The sequence below is a fragment of the Otolemur garnettii genome, unplaced genomic scaffold (assembly GCF_000181295.1).
Source record: "Otolemur garnettii isolate 467f Iridium unplaced genomic scaffold, OtoGar3 scaffold00006, whole genome shotgun sequence".
In the NCBI taxonomy this organism is placed as follows: Eukaryota; Metazoa; Chordata; class Mammalia; order Primates; family Galagidae; genus Otolemur; species Otolemur garnettii.
The window spans coordinates 9588860-9607118 of record NW_003852401.1 but is presented as its reverse complement, the minus strand read 5'-3'; the positions used below and the strand labels follow the sequence as shown (position 1 = coordinate 9607118).

General features: G+C 36.9%; 1 protein-coding gene across 1 annotated transcript in view; it reads left to right on the top strand.

The window, feature by feature from the left end:
• ADAMTSL1 (ADAMTS like 1) overlaps positions 1 to 18259 on the top strand; it is an 898927-nt gene that overhangs the window by 244582 nt on the left and 636086 nt on the right. The window lies entirely within an intron of this gene.

The window sequence follows — 18259 nt, the reverse complement described above, 5'->3', positions numbered from 1 at the left end:
CTTTGTTTCTACCCTGTCTATCCTGCCCTTTGCTGCCATCTCTTCAGAGGGCATTTTTGCTTATTTGTCTCCTATGCTCTTTTGGATACTGTAAACTGGCTCTCTCTGGAGTCATTGACAGACCTCCTCTTACTGAACTGTCATTGACATCGTCTCTGTAATGGGCAGTCACACCCTTCTCAAAGCTCATGCCCCAGTGGGTATGAGGGTACCATAGTATTTTTCATATGGCTCATTTGTAATACTTCTTTTTTCTCAGTAAGTTTTGAAAATTCAGAGCCTGTCTTTTAAACGTTTCTTGTTTACTCATAGGTTTCTTTGTGATCTCTTATGAACATGCATGTGGCCACCTTTTTTCACTCCTTCCTGTGAACCGTATCTTACAATTAGGTTCAATTAATTTTGTCCCTTTTCGTATTATGCTAAATCTGACATGCCCACGTATGTTTGCTCACATTGGATTTGGTTGATTGGAAAGTCCTGGCAAGTGCTGCTGTAGATACTACATGAAAACTTCTTAAGTTAGTCTAATTATTACATTATTTTCACCAGAAAGGAAATGGAAGACTATGAACTAATGATGAACATAATGGAATTGTCGTGGTAGTTCCAGTAAACACAATTTTTGTCACTTGATGAGCAAGAAGGTTGTCTGTCACAGACATTATTATTACCTTGTATTACATCGATTTCCATTATAATGAAAACTGTGCATGCTGCCAAATTTCCCCAAGTGTGCAGCGGTCATAGCGATTGAGTAGGAAGGAAGCATTTAACCTGAAAGAGGAATTATTTACCCACACAAGTAGTCATAGTTGAGGTTTTCCAAGAAAATGAGAGAGAAAAGAGAAGATAAAATCATTGTAAATACCAGAAGTTAATTTGGGTTCCTAATAATTTTGTAAAAATTTTAACAATTTTTATGAAAGGTGTGTCTCTGTATCTGAGGACTTCATTTGGCCCAAGATAAAAAACTTTAAAAGTGTAACTTTATTATCTCAGTAGACATGAAAAGGTGAATCACTATAATCTCTGTGTTTGTCTAGGGGAAGAGTTCAAACATGAGTTGCTTCTTGTATTAATAGCCATAAAAGTGGAAATCCTTTTCATGCTGCTTATTTATGAGTTTCTGTCTCCTTGACCGGAGGTGCGTAAGCAGAATGGGAGAATCTATAAAAAAACCTTCCTGGTATAGGTTATAAAAACCACTTGACAAAGGCAAGTGGAAAGAGAGGAAAAATAGTTGAGCAACATGATCTGTTTGTACAATTCTATCCCCTTTCCAGTAAATCCTCCCTGGTTCCCAATGACACACACACACATAGCTCCCCTCTTCACACCTCTCCTCCCATCCCTTGACCCGGAGTCTCACTCAGCACTTGCTTGTGATAAATGCTCAGTTGTGTTGTTTGTTGATAGAGAAAACTCACTATGACTGTTTTCTATTGCCCTCCTGTTAGTGTTTTATTTTGAAAGCCCTGAGAATTGCATCACAGAATATGCATGATCAGGGCCTTATTCACGTGAAAATTCTTCTAAATGCAAAGTATTATTAAAATGGTATAAAGAACTTCAATTTTTAATGAGGTGATAAAAAAGTATTTGGGATTATCTGTCACAATGTCTCTTCAAGCCAGTATGTAGGTTTATCGTAAATAATGTGAATCTAGGGATGTTTGCCAGCTGGAAATTGATAGTTGTGGAAGTAACAAATGTATCCCCAATATGTACAACATTTTGGAAAGAAGTACTGTTAACTGTAGGCAACATCAGGTCACATTGCTGGGTACAATGATTGCTATTCTCCCTTCAGGGTTTTCATTTTTCTTCTCTCATAACCTTTCTTTACTAAAACATGTTTTCAGAAAACAATTTGTTTCAAAAATTCAAATAATTTTTGAATAACCAGAACAGCCTGACATATCTGTGGAACTCTCACCTAAAAATGTAATTCATTTTGACCAAAAGAAATGGTTATTTTTGACCTTCAAGTGACACCTTCTCCACCCTTTCTCAACGCAGGCCTTTGGCATGAACTGACTTGTATGTTGCATTAGAGAAACTTTCTGGCCAGCTTCCTCTCAGAGGCCTAATTTCATCCACCACACTTTGAGAAGCAGTCTTAGTGAGCCATTTGTCCAGAAGCCAGAGCAGGCAACTACACTTCTAATCATTGCCCCCAAATGTACATGTCTGAGATTTCCATTGTTTGCAGAGAAGAAAGGAGATATTTGTTAGAGGCTGTCATTTATTATTGGAACAGTGGAGAACCAGATCGCCTTGCTGCTGATGGCCAGCTGATACAAAATCAGGTTAACAACATAAAATTCATTACAGAACGAGGTTTTCTTCAGTTATAATTAGTGCCAACCTCATTTGCCTGTGGCATTGTAGTTCACAAATTTGAGCCCCCATTGCTAGAAATATTATTGAAATATTCACACCAGTTGAGGACAGACTTCCTCTGTATGACTGGTAAAATAGAGGTATCTTTTTGCATCAAGCTGAGCTTTTAGGAGAAGATTTTCAGAAATACTTATCTTTAATCCCTGCATGTAAAAAGATAATTTTCTTTTTAGGGCAAGGCATTAATTTGCTGAAGCTCAACTAAAAAAAAAGTCATTTATTAAAAATGGTTCTTCTTTAGAGTAAATTATATTTTTTTCTCCCTTGATTGGATGCACAGTAGAGAAGTGGAGGTGGTCAGTAGTATTTCTGTGAACTGAAAAATTAGTTCAACCAACACGTAAGTGGAAGATAACTATTTTCATGTGTTCTTTTGCTCACCAACCTTCTCACCACTCCAGTCAAGGGAAAGGAAGCGTTAGAATTTAAGTGCTAACACCTGAAGAAAATTTGATTTGCTTCATTGTATTCTAAAGTAGCTACTGTTTAGCTTGGCTATTTAGGGGACATAAATACCAGGAAGGCTGCCATGCCTCCAGAGCATTTAATTTACTGGAGAATGACTCACGCTGTTGCTCTCACAGCCCCCCTGAATTCATTCAGCATGCTCCTGACTGATGGAATTACCCTTTTCTAAAACAGAAGTTTGATCTTGATTGCTCTCTTCCATAAAGTGTTTGTGGAATAAAGAGAAGGAACTAACATTTAATGGCAAATGCACACATGCTGGAAATGGCCTGTAACTTCACAAAACCTTTAGTAATCATCATGTTTTTTCTTTACTGATTTTATGCAAAGGAAAACAGTGGTATAGCGATATTGAAGGGGGCAAATGCTTTAAAAGTGGGAACACATTCTCATTTAAATTTTCCGTTTTGTGGTATGCTCACAGACAACTAGAGTTGGGTATCAAAATTTCTCCTAGGGCAAGTATGCGGAGACAAGAAAATTAGATCTGGTTTATAGCCCACACTTGTTACTTTGAGTCCTATCATATAATATCACAAAGAAAAAATTAAAAAGTACTACATAGTATATAATATATATTACCCTGTTGGGTCTTAAAATGTTATTTTTTTGCCTGTATTTGAAAGACTTATCTAATGTACCACGGCTCTACAGGTCATGAAATATATACGCGAAAAAATCCTTTAAGTTATGCATATAAATATTTTATGTAACTGTAAACTTTCTGGTTTTGTTTTGTATTTTAAACTGTGGGTGAGAAGGAAAAGTTTCCTTTCACCCCTGGAAGCTTTGCTGAAAGATCAACTCATAAGAAGGCAGTTTAACATGAGAAAGAAGTCACAAAGTCATTCACTATGTGCATGGGGAGAATCACTCCTCAATGGGGTCCTCATTTTAGAGGGGAAGGGGAGATGAGGAATATGGATAATTCTATTCCCTGGCAATAAATGATTACTACGGAGAATGAATAGATTCTTGGGAGACCGAGTTTATCAGCCAAACAGATTAACTTATACACAATTCTCTTTGGAAATTATATTAACCTGACAGACAGGTATTATCTTTAAAATGGGGCCAAATCTGGTTGCATTCTTGAATTTCTTTTCTGCAATTTATTGAGATACCAGGGAGGGGAATGGGAGACAATGGTTCTTTTTGATGAGTCTATCTGGTTTTGTGCAGATAGAGGGAAAGCTCTTTCCAAACCCTATTGATCTCAAGGGCCTTTAATTCTAAATCAAAATAGTCTTTCTACCAAGGAGTCACATTTTGGAGTGAAATTTCCTGAGCTCCTTGAAATCTAAGATTCTACATTATTTCTACATTTCTATAGAAAGGGGAAAAAAAGCTGGAGAAGGCCAGACGTGCACCAAATACTTCACTAAGGGATTTATATGTATTCCTCAGAACCATCTGGGGTAGACAGTGAATAGTTCCTTTTTACAATGGTAGTAGCCAATTGAAAATGTCCCAATGGTAACAAAACTTAAGGTCTGAAAGAGTTGTAAAACCTGAAGGGATATCAATGAGTAACTCAAAAGATAGACAGTTAGTTAAGACCATGTTGTTTACTTACGTACAGATGAAGCCAGTGGAACCAATAATTAATTTTATCTAAGAAAGGCAAAACAAATTTAAATAAGAGAGACAGAAAAGAGGAAGGAGAAAGAATAAGCACAGACTGTTTGAAATAGCAAACTGCAAACTATGTTTTACGTTCCCTGTTTGAAATGGTGAATTGCTGATTAACAGGCACCTATCAGAAGGGCCAGCAGAGTCTTCTGTCCTAGAGGAGGAGAACTGGGTGTTTAACTGTGATTATATGACAGGCTTTCTCCATACTGTGGTCAGACAGGTTTCTGTGTTAGTACCTCCATTTCATTATGTGGGGAATACACTGTCATCTGTATCAAAATCTCTCAAGATAAAATTAAAAATCTTTACTGAAGGATTCAGTGATTAGATAAATGAAGAGAGAGATGATGTTCGTGAATGGGAAGTCTCAATGTCACATCGATGTCAATTTTCCCACAAATTAATTCACATATCCAGTATAACCAGAATAAGTTTGAAGAAGAAAAGGATAGACATTGCTCTACTTGTTACAAAGCTATAAGTATTAAAGCAGTGTGGTATTGGAACATATATAGACAAATAGAACAACAATGACTAGTAAAAAACCTATAAAGAGATACACACAAAAAAGAGAACTTGGCAAGTGACATAAGTAAAAAATGAATGTATTAACCGGCTCAGCACCTGTATCTCAGCATCTAGGGCGCCAGCCACATATTCCAGAGCTGGCAGGTTCGAATCCAGCCTGGGCAAAAAAATAGCTGGGTGTTGTGGTGGGTGCCTATAGTCTCAGTTACTTAGAAGGCTGAGGCAAGAGAATCACTTAAGCCCAAGAGTTTGAGGTTGCTTTGAGCTGTGACTCCACTGGACTCTACCGATGGCAACATGGTGAGAAACTGTCTCAAAAAAAAAAAAAAAATTAACCCGTAAATGTTCACTATACATAAAAGCAGATTCTACATGAATTAAAAACCTAAATGTGAAAAGTGTGACCTTAAGACTTACAGATTAAAAGGTATAAGAATTTGTGGCCCCAGAGGTGCAAAGATTATTTAAGACATAAAAAGCCCAGCGTATCTATAAAAGAACACATTGGTTCTTTTAATTACATTAATGTTTAGTCTGCCATTAAAAATTTAATAGGTCTAAAACCTCTATGAGCAAAGTAAAAAGACAAGACATAAGCTGGAAGACGTTATTTACAATCTATATAACTGACATACTAGTATTATCTGTAACATATAAAGAGCTCCTAGAAGTCATTTTTATAAAAAAAAAAAAAAGGTGAACATCCTAGTAGAATCAAATGGATCATGAGTAGGAGACTCAGGTGGCTGATACATATGCATTAAAGAGATGTTCAGCTTTAGTGGTCACCAGAGATTTACACATTAAAACTACAGATAATAGTGTTTCATACTCATCAGGTTGGCAAAAAAATTGGAAGAACTGGGCCGTGCCTGTGGCTTAAAGGGGTAGGGTGCTGACCCCATATGCCAGAGGTGGTGGGTTCAAACCCAACCCCGGCCAAAAATTGCAAAAAAAAAAAAAAAAAAAAAAGAAACATTGAAAGAACTGACAAAGGCAAGTGTCAAGAGGAAGTGACGTTATGGGAAACACTCTTACATGGCTGAGAGGGGGATACCTTGGTATAACCACTTTGAACAGTTCAGCAAGGTCTATAAAGTTGTATATATTCATGTCCTAAATCCCAGCAATTTCACTGTAGGAGTTACCCTAGAGAAATACTTATACGTACTGTTCAATGACATATATATTATAGCCTAAACTTTACAGAAAATCATAAATATCCACCAAAAGGTAAATGGATAAATAACATGTGGCTTACTCATACAATAAAATACTGTAGAAACCAAATAAATAAATAAGTCTACACACGTTAATATAGATAAATCTCAAAAATTTATTGTGGGAAAAATGGTACCATTTTACAATATGATGCCATTTACATCAATTTTAATGTAGCATAAATCTCTAGTAGATTTTTATTTGGGGGAAATTCTTATGGGAAATGTAGCTCCAGCTTTGGAATTTGGTTACTATGGATGGAGGTGGGGAGGAGGGAAGAAATTGTATCAGGGCACTAGGCATAGTACATGTTAACCACATCTATAATATTTTATTTATTCTCTTAAAGGGAGAATATGGTAAAATGCTAATGTTTGTTTAAGTGGCTAGTGGTTTTATACATATTTGCTTTATTATTCACTGTACTTTTAATGATGGATATATTTTATAATACACGCATAATAAAACCTTCAGGCTAATATCTGGCAAATAAAACAAAATAAATGTTGTTTTTATTAGCAGTGGTTGAGCTGGAAAATCATTGAAACATAAAGTGACAAGGCTTGGTGCCCAAGATTTGATATATACACTGTTCGCATTTTTGCTTTGCTACAGTTAAGGAATAGTCAAATGGATGATAGCAGAACACAAGATCATGGGACCTCCTATCAGTTCATGAACTGTGACTCTAGTAAATAATGTCAGAATGATGAATCTGAGTATTTAAGGAGAGGAACTATTTTTTTACACTTGACCTTTGGAATTAACTGAAAACCATTATCTCTTAAGAAAAAACCTTTTCTTCTTTATCAAGTTCTAATTTCCTTACAGCTTGTATAACCTCTATCTTTTATTTATGAGATGTCTACCATTTGCTACAATTCTGTCATTTATTCCAAACAACAAATAGATATCGAGATTAATTAACAGGCACTGGAAGTAATAAAACATAAAACATTAAAGATCCAAATGGTAATACAAAGACACATTTAAGATCAAGCAACTTCTCAAATATAAAGTAAAATTCTATTCAGAAAATTTTAACATCAGTTAGAAATACATGGTTCCTCTTAGGTGTATTTTCGTGTTTCACATTGTGAGGCCCCTGCCAAACAGAACTTTGTCAATAAGGGTGAATTTCAGTTTTACAGAGATTCTTCCTAGGCATGAACTCCAAGTTTTCCCTTTATGTAAATGTTCAAATTCCTGAGATAGTCCCACTCAGAGGTAACCTTAAGTAAACTATCACACTCAGAAATGAATGTCAGATAACTTTACCAAAGTTATACGTAGGCATAACTGCTTACCTTTGGAACTATCCTAATAATCATATGCTAGATCTAGGGCCTGTGATTTCATCATACCTTAGAAAAGCACTTGAGGCACCAAAGTAATTTATTGTTCCCAGGTACTAGAAGTACTTAATAATATAAAGCACAAATTCACAAATGTCTTCCCAAGGAATTCTGTAGTTGGTTTTAAGGTAATGCTGGAACTGTCAACCTCTGAGAATTTAAATGCCTACCTTTAACAAGCCAGTCATAACTTAGTCATGCGCGGAGGCCTGTCTATCAGCAGGGGAAGGCAGTGGGAAAGGACTGATTGGTGGCTCCTCTAGTGGTTGGTCAAGGTCATTTCAACTCAGAGGTAGGCATAGAAGGGTACTGAGTAGGAGTGTGGAGGTCAGATTAACCGAATCATGTGACTGAAAAGTATCTGTCACCTTAGTTTAAGAAAATTTGAATCTCATTTTGGGCCAGGCACAGTGGCTCACACCTATTATCCTAACACTCTGGAAGGCAGAGGCAGAGGGATTGCTTGAGCCTTTAGGAGTTTGAGACCAGCCTGAGCCAGAGTAAAACCCCATCTCTAAAAATAGCCAGGTGTTGTAGTGCCAGGGCACTCTACCAAAGGTGACAAAGTGAGATTCTGTCTAAAAACAAAAAAAATTGAGAGGCTACTTCAGGTTGTAGGCAGTGACACAATGTCCCTTTGACACAGCACATCCTCTCATAGTTTATTTTTTAATCTTCTAATATGGATGGACATGATTTTTTTAAAGAGTCAATGCTTTTCATGGAAGAGGTTCAAGTGCCCATCCACCCATGAATGGATTAATAAATTGTGGTATATGTACACCATAGAATACTATGCAGCCTTAAAAAAGATGGAGACTTTACCTCTTTTATGTTTACATGGATGGAGCTGGAAAATATTCTTCTTAGTAAAGTATCTCAAGAATGGAAGAAAAAGTATCCAATGTATTCAGTACTTTTCTGAAACCAATTTATAATGACTCACACTTTCTTATGAAAGATAGATCACAACTATAGCCCAGGATGAAGGAGAGAAGTGGAGGGGGAATGTTTGGGAGGGGGGAGGTTTGATAGAGGGAGGGTAAATGGTGGGACCACACCTATGGAGCATATTGCAAGAGTACAAGTCAAATCTATCAAGTATAGAACATAAATGTCTTAACATAATAATTAAGTAAATGAGGCAAAAGCTATATTAATTAGTTTGATGTAAGCACTGCAAATTGTATTAAAAAAACACATGTACCCCACAAATGCATAAATATATTCATGATCTATGTGTATATGACTTAATAAAAGGAAAAAAAAGAGACAATGCTTATTCAGAATAGGTTGAAATTTGAGTCTTCTTTTTTTTTTTTTTTTTTTTGGCTAGAGTCAGATTTGAACCCACCACCTCCAGCATATGGGGCCAGTGCCCTAATCCTTTGAGCCACAGGTGCCGCCCAGAAATTTAAGTCTTTAAACTGAGATTGAAATTGGGTTGGCCAAATGAAGCAAACAGCCACAGGACATTCTGTGCTAGAATAGTCTTGAATAGATTTAATTTCTAAACATTAATTTCAAACTTATGCCCTATTTTCTCTGATGGTAGCTTTTAAATAAAAAGAAGAATGTCATATTTTTGTTCCATTTAAAAAGTAGTAGCATTACTCCTCAATGGAAAGTTTTGGAAAGAAACACCCATTAGTTTCATCTGCGTTATTTTGATTTCAATTTAATGTTGACCAGGAGGAAAATGGACACTATAAAAAAGAATGAAGATCTATATTAAATATTCACATATAACTTTTGCTAAGATAAAATATCTGTATCTACAATTTTAAATTATAATGCCAAAGCTGAAAAGGTGGGATTTGATGTCAAGGTGTCATTTATGGAGCCTAGAACCTGAGAAGGGGTTGTGTTTGGGTTGAGGCTTTATTTCCAACTGGCTATGAGACATCAGTCAAGTCACATAACTCAGTCTAAACCTTACTGTCCTCATCTTTGAAATAAACGTGTCCTGGATGATGTTGTAATCATAAGATACTGTGTTTCAAATTTGATATTTGATGGAAAGTTTAAATTCCTTAAAGTTCTTCCTACCTTTAGTAGACTCACCTTCCTTTCCATTTCTCCACAAACACGAACTGGTTGCCCATTCATTCTGTATATACCCTACCTTTATCAATGTAATATCGGCAACAAATAATATGCACTTTGCCCCTTACACAATGGGTGCTTATATGTCAAAGCCAATTATGTGTTTCTGTAAAGTTGCATTCTCAAATACGGTTCAGCATCAAAATTGTTTAGTCTGATCCTCAGTAACTCTACTGTTGCTTATGATGGTATTCATGTAGACCAGCGTTCTCAACCTGTGGGTTGCAACCCACAGGAACTGTATTAAAGGGCCACAGCATTAGGAAAGTCGAGAACCACTGATGTAGACCGTCTTTGCTCCAGCTTTCTGCATCTATTCTGTTCCATGTGAGATTATCATGTCAGTGCTTTGCTCACGGGACCTCTTCTTCCTGGAATGTCTTTCTTCCCTCTCTAGACCTTCCTGCAGGAACTCAGCCCAAGTCCTCATGTTTCAGGTAGCTGGCCCTCACTGGTCCTCAGGGTGGGTTTTTGTCACTGCATTCCTATAGCAGTCTTTGCTCATGGAGCCAGTTGGTGCCCTGCCACCTCAGACTGCCCAGAGGACCTGACACAGATGTGGAGAAGGCTTGACCCAGGCCACAGGGCAACCCAGCACCAGGCTCTTCACCTGCAGGAATGATCTGCCCGGAGGGTGACAGTAGTCCAGGTCTGGGAAAAGGAGCAAGGGTATTGTGATTTCAGAGGGTAGGATGTGGTGGGGGGCCAAAAGGAGGGGAGGCAAAAAAGCCAAGTTAAGATTTTAATTAGAAGTAGATGGGGCAACAGGCAATCAGAAAATTCACGCTAGGATTCAGTGTTGTAGTCCTGTTTCAAGAATATTGTCGGTTTGTTGCAGCATCCCTGCTGGGGACTGAGCCCCTCCTGCCTTGAATTTTCACTTATCTTTTTATACATAGACTCTCTGTCCTGGCAAACCTTTTAGCAAGGTCTGTGCTGAACAGTACCTTGTTTTCCCAGTATGCCAAACAAGATCTTAAGCAGGGTAATAATAACAACATAACACTAACATGAAAAACATTCATGGTGGTAATGAAAAAATATAAAATTTATTGGTGATAAAATTACTAATAGTCTGTTAATAACAATATTAACAATAATTATAATGACTGTCATGATAATCAAATAATTATCATTTTTTGACCTCCTCTTCTGTCCCTTAATTACTTAGCATATGTACCTCATTAGATAAAGGAATGAAAAAGAAAAGTGACTTTTCCAAGGTCACAAAGATTTGTTACCAAACTGATTATAATGTTATCTATTTAAAGATCACTGATTCAATTCAACAAACATTTACCGAACACCTACTAGGTTCAACAGACTAGTGTAAATACTACCATATACAAATATAAAAATGAGTTAAACAGTGTGTGGTCTCTAGTAGTTTAAGATATTAACATTATTTTTAACTCTTGGAATGTTTTTGTTTTTAGGTGACTTCACCAAGGTAATGGCAGAGTGCTTAGATTCTAAGTATCGTTTGTTTAAGATAGCTCATCCTTTTAACAGGAAAGTCTTTAGAAATAGTTCTTCCCTTTAGTAGCTAAACTTGCTTATATATCAAGCAGGTTCAATGGGGTTGATGAACGCATAAAATTTTAGGTGGACTTTATGACCTCATTTTAGTTTGTAATTATATTCCCATATAGAGTTATTGTTTTGCCAGCTCCATTGCCTTTTAAGGGGTTTGAGTGCTGATATACGTATGTTTAGATGGCTTCTTGCCTCTAGTCAGAAAGTACGATTCATAGATTGGTTTAAAAGTATGACTAGTTACCCTTGCTGTTAGTGTTCTAAGTTTCTATGGGGACAGCTGGTCTTTATGTATTACATATGCCCCAAACTATAAGTAAATGTGTGAGTGGAGATTATGTGTAGGAAGCTAAGTTAGATAAGTTGTTGAAAACGATGGTGTTCTGTGCTGAACACCCATTTGGTATGATTCATATTGAAAGTGGAAGAAATTGGCCTTAAAAATTGAATTAGAAATTGACTTTTTAATTACCCCAATTTCTCAGCAGTTCAAAATGCATGACATTCATGTGAATATGGCTAAAAGGTATGTCATTTAATGTCAAGTTCACTATATGTGATTGAAACCTCCCCCAGTAGTGACGTAAACATAGACATTTGTTTCTACCCCATGTAATAGCAGTTTCCCAGAGATAGAACTTCAGGACCAAAATGATAAAAGGTGCCAGGGACCCAGGCTCATTCTGTTTTTCTCCTAAGTCATCCAAGCCTCTGCCTCATTCTCATGGACACTCTGTGACCCCAAATGGCTACCATAGCTCCAGCCATTGTATCCATATTCCAGGCAATGAGAAGAAGGAAAGGACAAATGGAGAAAAGGTACACATTAGCTGACTCACAGGGCTTTTCCAGATGCTGCCACTATTCCCACTATTTCTTTTCATTGGCAATGGCACTGTCCCATAGCCATGCCTAGGTTGAGGGGAGTGGCGCAGTCATATGCCTAGTTTAAGGAAGAAGAGAGAATGGATGTTGGAGTGAATAGCCAACAGTCCTTGCTGTAGTGGTGCACAAACTGAAAGAATATTTGAATGAAATCCTCTAAGTTTGTATATGCTGAATACAAAATTCATTTCCCAGTGGCTTCTTTTAAAGGGCTGATAAAACATTCTGGAATTAGAGAGTGGTTATGGTTGCACAGTATACTAAGAATCACTCAGTTAAATACTTTAAAAGTTGAATTTTATGAATTATATCTCAAGTTTTAAAAACAATCCTGTAGTCCATAAAATTAAATCTAGGTACAAAAATCTCAGAATATATAAAGGATAGTTTACAAGAGAGTGAAGGCTCTCACAAAATGTCTCAGTGGCTCTGCTTTGCATGGGGGAGTGCTCTGGCGTGTGACAGAACAGGCATGACAACTGGCTGAACTGCAGAGCCCCTGGTGGTGATGGTGATGAACACAGGCATAGCATACATTTATGCTTCGTCAGATATTGGCTAAATTTGTTACACATGTGCTAGTTAGAGTGGCAAACACTTCAGATCACATCAGAAATCATCTTAGGAGAAAACAGAGGCAAAGACTGATTAACTTGTCATGGCTACATGCTTTGTACTTACAAGGAATCTGAGGTCAAATTCAGGCAGTCTGAATCCCCATGCCTCTAAACACTGAAGCAGGAGCCATGACCTTCCATTTCCTATAAGGAAACTGGGGCCAAACACGCTTAAATGTCTGGTTCTGAAGGGCATACAGCTAGTAAGAAGGGAATCCCGGGTTAAAAACTAGATCTGGTAATTCTAAAGCCATTGATTCCTGTATGTGACTGCCTGCCCAGAATCAGACTTCCTCTTGCTGTCAAAAGCACCCTGCCCAACTCATCTTTGATAAAGGAGCAAAAGCAATCCAATGGAGCAAAAGCAGTTTTGTTTTGTTTTTTTCACCAAATGATGCTAGAACAACTGGATGACCACACAAAAAGAAAATCTGGATACAGACCTTACACCCTTCATCATAGTCCTAAGTGCAAACACAAAACAATAAAACTCCTAGAAGATGACACAGAAGCAAACTCAGATGACATTGGACATGGTGATCTTTGTTGGAGCTGGGACACCAGGCTGCTGGCCCTGGCCCTGGCCCTAGAAACTGTCAGGACACGGACTGCTATACATTTTCACTCTGGGTATTTCTTACTCAGGTCTCAGGTGCCAAAGCACCTTAGAAGGCACAGTCAATATTAGTAGGAGTGGGCATCTCAGCAGCAGTCTGTCAGTCTCAGTTGGAGCAGTAGCTTCTCCTGAGGCTATTTATAGAAATGATACACCACAGGTGTGGAGACGGCTGTGTAATAATGTCGGTGTTCTCATCTCATGCTCTTATGTGCTCTCAGGCTCTTTAATGAGACACCAATGATGTTAAATCCCTTCCCCAATCCCTTATTACCAATGTATTTCTCACAAGTGTCTCCTACAGATCTTTTTACATATAGTACCAAAAGAAATGATGGATAAGCTGCATTGAAATTAAATTTAATTAAAATTTAAAATATCTGCTCTGCAAGAAATAATGTCAAGATAATGAGAAGATAAGCCACTGACTGGGAGAAAATATTTGACATATCTGAGAAAGGACTGTCATTCAAAATATACGAAGATCTCTTAAAGTTCAATGATAAGTAAACAAGCTAATTTAAAAGTTGGGCCAAAGCCCTTAAGAGACACCTCACCAAAAAAGATATACATATCTAAATTAAGCACATAAAAATATGTGCTACATCATATGGCATCAGGGAGATGCAAATTAAAACACACTAAGATCTCACTACACATCTATTAAAATGGCCCAAAATCCATAACATTGACATCATCAGATGCTGGTAAGAAGGAACTCTCATTCATTCCTAGTGAGAATGCAAAATGGTATAGCCAGTTTGGAAGACAGTTTAGCAGTTTCTTACAAAACTATTACAAAACTAAACATTTTCTTACCATACAACTCTGCCAGTCACATTCTGTGTTATTTACTCGAAGGAGTTAAAAACAAACTTTTGCCCACACTAAAACTTACACACACATGTTTATACTGGCTTTATTCATAATTGCCAAAACTTAGAAGCAATGAGATATTTTTCAATGTGAATGTATAAATTGGTACATCCAATGAAATAATATCTAGCACTACAAAGAAATGAGCTATCGAGCCATAAAAAGATATAGAGGAATGGTAATTGTATATCACAGAGTGAACTAGTCTGGAGAGGTTAGATATTATATGATTCCACCTATGTGACATTCTCTAAACAACAAAACTACCTAAAAAGGTCAGTAGTTGCCGGGGGTTAGCGGTGAGGGAGGGATGAGTAGGTGGAGCCCAGAGAATCTTTAAAATAGTGAACCAGAAAATGTGTCGTCTATCCTAGTAGATACATGTCATTATACATTTTTCTAAACCCCTGGAATGTGTGATACTCAGAGTGACCCCTAATGTAAACTGTGGACATTGGGTAATTGTGATATGTCAATGTGGGTTCATCAGCTGTAACAAATGTGCCACTCTAGTAGGGCATGTAGATGATGAAGGTTATGCGTATGTGGGGGCTCGGCATGTATGGGAAATTTCTGTGCTTCCCTCTTAATTTTGCGGTGAACTTAAAACTTTTTAAAAAACTACCTTTAAATTAAAAAAAAAAAACTTATAAAAATTTGCCATAAGATGCCCATCTATTACTAGACATTTGGCTCACAGATTAGTTTTCATTCTTGTTTTAATTTTTTAATAGCAAAAATAAAGTCACATAACCAGAAACAACAAAAGTGTCCTTTATCCAGTGACAGGCTCACTTTTATAACCCTGACTCAAACATTACAAAAATGATCCATGTAGCCAAAACCATTTGTACCTCTGTAATACATTTTTTAAAATAAAGAAAAGAAAGTGTCCTCTAATTTGTGAGAAAAATATTTTATAGATTTTGTGATTTTTATAATGCATATTTAAAACAACTAAGTTTGGTTATAGTTATTAAAGTAGGACTGGATATAGTCCATCCCAGGATTGCATCATTCTTTTTCACACTAAAATGTTATCCTGGACTAGTTAATGATACAATGTCAATTAAGCCACATGCACGTGCGTGCACACACATACACACACATACACAGCTACAGGAGGGGACCTGCTGTACAAGGCTTGCTTGTGATTAGATATTTAAGGTACATATTGTCTTTGTCAAACCTAATGTGATGCAGTGAGACAAATTTATTATTTTTGTTCCTTCCAGATGATACCATATGGTCCTGGTAAGTATATGGCCTGCTTTCAACAGGCATAGCTTCTTTTTAAAAAATTGGATTGAGGTTGTTGGCAGTTTTCCAACCACTTAGAGTATAGATGTTTATTGCAATCCAGTGCTATAACTGAACATACACATGAATCTAAACAGCTTGTTTTTCAAGGCAGTTTAAAACTCACGCTGTCTTAGACATACTCTCTTTCGAATTGTGTGTAGAGTTCTTCATGTAATCAGTATGTATGTTTAATGTGTAACACACATAAAAACTTTATGTTAATGAAATTTACACAGTCACAGAAGTATAGATGTGAGGTTCCTCTTTAGATGGGTGCTGCCTGATACCTGTAAAAGTAGATATGGGTGTGTCTGACAGACCTGGTTCCACAATCACTTTACTAATATGAATGTGTTAGGATAAACACAGGACAAATATTGTTCACATCTAATAATTGTAAAACCAAATATCATGGACAAGGACTTATGATCAAAACAGAATTACATTAGAATAGTGATTTCACTGGGAACACAGACTTTTTACCTGGCTTCTTAAATTTTGGTGTATGTTCATTATCGTCAAAGAAATAGATCATTATTAAACACTTTAATGAGAATGTTTCAAGAGTGTATGGCACATCTCTTGGGGGCAGGGCCTAACAAATGCAAACATTGTAACCTAATTCTTTGTGCCCTCACATCAGTTGAAAAATTGTGAAAATTAAAAGAAAAGAAATTTTTAAAATTCTCATTTTTAAATTTATAATTTTGCTTACCTAAATACAGATGTGGTGGCTGTAAATGTCACAGTCACACAGTCTTCAGGTATGCAAAAAAAGTGGCTTTGTTTCCTATTTATAATCAAATTTACTTTCCATTTATACCCCCTCCCCCAACCTCATCCCATTTGTCCTGATGCAGGAAGTTACTTAAGTTTCTTCTGGGTAAATTTAATCCAAATTAGTGACTTGGATTCAATGACTGGTTTTTTGTTTGCTTATTTGTCTGTATCTTTTCATTGTTGGGAAAGCTTATGAAATGCGACTACAGAAGTAAAGGAAATGTGCCTGGGTCCAGCCTGGCTTCCCGATCAAGGTGTTAAACTTATCCCAGTGGTCCTTGGCATAGGTGAGGTTTATGGTCAGTGAAAAGGCAACTTGAGATGGCAGCTTGGACCTTCTGCCAGAGCTGCCAGGGATCCAGATCCTTGCTGTGACCAGCCTCAGCAGCCTATTCCTGCATTCATTAGGGACTGCCCAGGGCGCCTCAGCAAGGTGATGAATTACTATCAGCAAGGAACATTCCAAAGGACAGTCTACCATGTTCTCTCCCTATCATCTCTAAGTCCATCTGCAACCCAATAGGATTGGATTGGGATAGGATATTTTAGGTGCTTCTCTATAATCGAACCGAAGTTGGGGTCTGAGTTTGAGGTCTCTCGTCCTTTGATGCCTGTCTATATGTCATGCTGTCTACTATGCCACTGAGTGTCTTGGAGGACTTTTCTTTAAAGCTTAATGTCCCCTTCCTTGAAGACAAAGTTCATAGTGTATTTTCTTCTCTGAGATCCCCAACCCTAAAACTTAATGTGGGAGGAATCTTAAAATTTAATATATACTCTGCCTTTCCCCCGAAGCATTACTCTTTCTGGTGGTTGGGACAAGCATATAGTTTCCAGACACAACTATCTTGAATTTTCCCCAATTTCTCCTTCCCCAGATGCTATAGAAGAAGCTCATTATGTGGAGGTCATTGAGGAAAGGGTGCATGAGGAAAATGGAATGTTACATTGCATCTACTGTCAAATATTTTTCCTTTTACCTGGACCCCAGCATTTGAATTTAGAACTTCAGTAATTCAGTATCTTTTTACTCTGTTCTGGATCTAATAATATCTCACTTGGTGTTAATGGTGACCATCATATCTTGTGGGATCAAGTAAAAAAACTCATCATTTAATATCTCAAATAATTATTCTGTCACACTAACTTATGTACAATATTCAGTAATTTAAGTAAAAAAGGAATAAATCAGTCTTTGTTTATAGATTGGGTGGCATTGGGCGTAATTTCATTATTTTCATTCTAATTTGAAGAGTCTTATAGTGATACATTTTCTACCTATTATTTTGAATTTGTACTATGGAATTAAATTTTACATAGTTGAAATGAACACAGGTTAATTGAATACTGTGACTGAGGAAAAAAGTTTCAAGTATAATTTCAAATTCGAAACATTGCTTTTCAGATGGAATTTGGTCATAGAATAAGTTTGCCCTATTGCCTTGTTTCCCAGTGCTGTCTAAAAGAGAGAGAGATTATTTCATCATCCAACAAATAATTCTGAAATGTAACAAACTCTGACAGAAGTGACAGGCATTTCATTTTCTTTGAATGGATTCCAAAGTTCATTCCTCTTGTTGCATATGTTTCTTGTTCTCCAAATAACTGCGCAGAAGAGTGTAAAGCCTGATAGCAACATTGGTGTGAAATAATTAGGCACACTAAATGTTCTGCCTATGATCTCTCCTCCTAGTGCCAAAGGAGAGATAGAGAGCTGATCTGTTAATGCCTGGAAGAGGAAGCTAATTTAAACAAGTTCCAGACCAGTGGGTACAGTGAAGGAGATACCAATTTTGTTCAAGGTTATCTAGATTGTTCAAGTTTATCTAGGACTATTCAAGTATTTTCTACACAGAAATAATACAATCATTTTCTATCACCAGTATCTGAATATTACCTAAACAGTTAAGTACATAAGGGGATACAGT